Source organism: Lactuca serriola, chromosome 4 (genome assembly GCF_051521515.1).
Source record: "Lactuca serriola cultivar US96UC23 chromosome 4, Lser_US96UC23_V15, whole genome shotgun sequence".
Classification (NCBI taxonomy): Eukaryota; Viridiplantae; Streptophyta; class Magnoliopsida; order Asterales; family Asteraceae; genus Lactuca; species Lactuca serriola.
The window spans coordinates 143,070,881-143,075,016 of NC_136411.1; the positions used below are offsets into that span (position 1 = coordinate 143,070,881).

At 32.6% G+C, this 4,136-nt stretch overlaps 1 non-coding gene across 1 annotated transcript; it reads left to right on the top strand.

Moving 5' to 3' along the window:
• Positions 1 to 579: 579 nt before the first annotated feature.
• LOC145049135 (small nucleolar RNA U3) lies at positions 580 to 792 on the top strand. Its single transcript, XR_013683248.1, has one exon. It is a non-coding gene; the product is annotated as a small nucleolar RNA U3 (small nucleolar RNA).
• Positions 793 to 4,136: the final 3,344 nt, after the last annotated feature.

A 4,136-nucleotide genomic window follows, 5' to 3' on the forward strand; every position in this document is an offset into this window, starting at 1 on the left:
TAATAACTCATTAAAAAGATATTAACAATACGTTAGTGTATAATCAACTAAACATAAGTACACTTTCAAAGTACTAGTTTACAAAATACAAACTACAGTAGTACATTAATAGCTGGTAGAACCAGTCACACTCACAGTTACAAGTTTTAAATAAAGGAATACAAATACAGAACATTGGTTTACAAATAAGAACGGTTTTATGAGATTAAAACTACTTTTCATATACAGCAGAAAATATATGATTTTCTGGAACAACTTACAGATGCATGGAACAGAAAACATACTTTTATACATAAAAACTTACGCACTCACTCAACTTTATGTTGATACTCTCTTTTCAAATTACATTTCTTTACTGTTGCAAAACAAGTACTTAATAGATTTACTTAATATACCAATACAATCGACATATATTTTCATGCTCTTTGAAAAATATCCATTCAAATTCATATTACCCTGTTGCAAGTTGTACTTGCAGTAGACTTCTATTTCCAATTCTTTACAAGATTCATATTGAATTAAGTGTTTAGTTCAGAGATATCAAATTCACATTCATTCTTGATATCTTACCATCTTTTTATCATTTAACTTTTATAATTTGTTCAAGTATAGGCTAGTACCTCTATATTCTTGATTCCTAAGAAGACAGAAACCCATGTTTAGTTGATGAACAACGACCATGTAACCAGAGTGTGATTAACAGATGTTCATGGTCTTGGCCATAGCTTAATAGATGATCGTTGCCAATCCATCTAATGGTCCTGGCATGGTTACATGGTTGTCTGACAGACAAATCTCATCTTTTTCTATAAAATATAAAAGATAAAAAGATGGTAAGATATCAAGAATGAATATGAATTTGATAGCTCTGATACCAATCTGTCACACCTCCAAACCAAACGCCGGAAACGTCCGGGGGTGGAGGACTTCATTTGTAGTATCACAACACATGCATCATAGTAATCAAAGTACAAACAACCATTATACTTAAAAGTATAAGTATTTTGGTTTCAATATACAATGATTGAACACATGTAAATACTTATACTTTTAAATACAATGGTTGTTTGTACTTTGATTACTATGATGCATGTGTTGTGATACTACAAAAAGTCCTCCACCCATGGACGTTTCCGTCGTCTGGTTTGGGGGTGTGACATTCTTGAAGGTATCTTTCAGGAAAAGTAAGATGATTGTAACATCAATCATCACACATTATTGTGAGTAAACGAAGCTACTTGCGACCTTCTCTTAAACATCGTTGCCTACCTCATCAATATGTTACCCATAAGGTATAACAATGTTGACACAATTATATTGTAGAAATTAAGTATACTAGTGTTAGATTTTTGACTAGAGACTTACTAGTGTGTAACCTTATCGTAGGGAATCAGTAGTAGGACATGAGGGAAGTTCGCTTAAGGCATCACAAATACCTTCACATATCATTGTGAGTATTCACGACTCCCCGTATTCTATGTTTTAAATGTTTTGGGGTGGAAATGCATATCCAAAAACAGTTTATTGTTTGTTGTATTTAATTTGACTTGTATCAAACTTAGTTGTTATAATTTGTTATGTATGTGTATTCTATTGTTAATTCATGAGGCCTTATCGCATTTAAGTCCCTGGAATCAGTTCACACAACTCATTAACTCATTTGAGAGCATGTTCATTATGGATAGCGCTATAAGGATGTAGACATCGCCTCACTTGCACGATTCACTTGAGTGCATTCTACCATTATTTCTCCCTATGTTAGCGATAGACATAGCATTCAAGCACTTTTGTAGCAACGAACCTGTTTGCTCTTTGTGGCAATGAAATTGTTTTCTTTTTGTAGCAACGAACTTGTTTGATCTTTGTAGTAGTGAACCTGTTTACTTATCTGAGAAATGAACTGTGTTTCTCATATTAGCAACAAACTTCTATTTATGGAAACTTTATAACTCGTTTCAACAACGAACTTCTATTCATGAAAACTTATTTACTTATTTAGTAACGAACATTTGTTTATGGAAATTGTTATCAATATTTTGATTTTCATAACTTCAAACTATATTATGTTATAAACCTGTAAGTACTCACCAACTATTTTTAAAATTGACGCTCGTTTTACATGCTTTTTCAGGAATACCCGAGTCCGTGGCACATAGAGACACATCACTTGTTGAAAAGAATTTTGAGAAAACCTTTTGTTTTGAAAATTAGGAACCATATTCCTTGATTGTTGGTTATTAACAAAGTTATGATTTCTTTGAAAAGAAGTTTGTGAAAATCTCACATTTTGTTGATTTGTGCCGTAATTCATTGGTTGAGAATTTTTACGATAATTTTTGTTTCATGGTTTTTGAATGTTCGGTTTTTGAGGCGATTTGGAGACATTTGAATTGCTTTTTGAATAATCTTTTTGTTTCAGAGCAGTTTTTGGAATGGTTTTGTTTTCAGCAAATGACTCAGTTTGAGAATTAGTCTGAATGGGTTCAGTGTTTTCTTTTGCAGACGATTTTGTTGACAAAACATATTGTTTCTTTCTAGACTCGATATTTTGCCAATAAGCCTTCTTTCGTGCTCTAGACTTCGAAATGCCATATTCTTTTGAAATATTTTGAATTTGTTCTTTGAAAATTTGAACATTTCGTGTTGGTTTTTGAGAAACGGTTTCAATAGGTTGTGTGTCTACACTTGACTTTTCAGTTTTAACAACCCAATTCCTTTTTGATTTTTGTCATTGAAAATTTGATGAATTTTTATTAAGTTTATTTTCAATAGTGCTTTGGTTTGAGAAAAAACCTTTCTTACGAATTTTTTTTGTTATCTGCCTCAACAATTTTGTTGATCTCTGATTTGACTTTGTCACCATTCCTTGAGGTAACAAACACTTGATTTGGAAAAACAACATCATCTGTGCATTTGAAGTTAGGATATACAACTGAGTTTGATTCAAGATAACGAGGACCTTTTTCCTTCATTACCTTTTTTAATTTCTCTGTATCCTCATACACTTGATCAACAACAACTCTTGGAATAGTTGTTTCATTCGAAACTTCATCGTCATCATCGTTATCTGGTTGACTATCCTCAACAGTCACATGATCAGGGTCATGAACTATTGAAGTACAGGGTAGGTCAGTGTTAACTTTAACCAACGAATCATCACAAATTCGTTTACCCTTAGCCAACGAAGTTACATTAATGACAGATAATTTTGAACAGTCAACAACTTCCTCTTCCTTAATTTCACTGACATTATCAAAATTATCTTCAATATCAGGAAAATTGTTTTGTGAGTCATAGGTCGAAGTCGCAGTTCTTTTCCAAATTTTCATTTTCTCGTTTTTGGTCAAGGTCATATTCACTATATCAAGAAGATCATTTGCATCAAGACGTTCATCAATATTAACAATACCATATGCATATCTATCATTCAGAAGTTTGTCATACTTAGAAATATTTTTCTCACAGTCATAGGATGTCACTTCAATTTTCTCCCTTTCGAAAGTCAAAAAGGGAAAAAGTTTCCTATGTTGTTCTTTGCTTATGTCCAAAGAATGATGCAACTTAGTTAATTTGACATAAAGTTGTTTGCAGTATTGCAATAGATATTTCTTTGTGTTAATAAACTTGAACCTCTATTCTCAAATATTCTCTATCATCTTTAACATTCCTAAGCTCCAATTCTAAGTTGTCTATTCTAGACTTCTTAAACTCCAAATACCTCTAAGTTTCTAGCAATAATGTTTTGGAACTTTCATGATCACTACTACAAGACATAACCAAATTATTAACATATGTAACATCTTTATCAAACTCGGCTAATCTTGACTGACAAGAACTAGAAGGAATATTAAAAGATTCGAGAAGGGTACGTACCTTAGACGTCATGGGAGACTTGTCTTCCCAAGTAGTGACAAATCATTTTCCTATCACCCTCACTTCCTTCTTCAAACTCATCAAACATGACATCAGGCATTAGATTACGCATCTCTTCATCGTCGGATCCAGAAGACCAGATCTAATATATACCTTCTTCATCATAGTTTCCATTGGCCACCAAATACACCCCTTTCTTCTTTTCTCTTACCTCTTCAAGCCTCTCCACATAATAGGCTTCATCTTTTATCCTATTATAATTC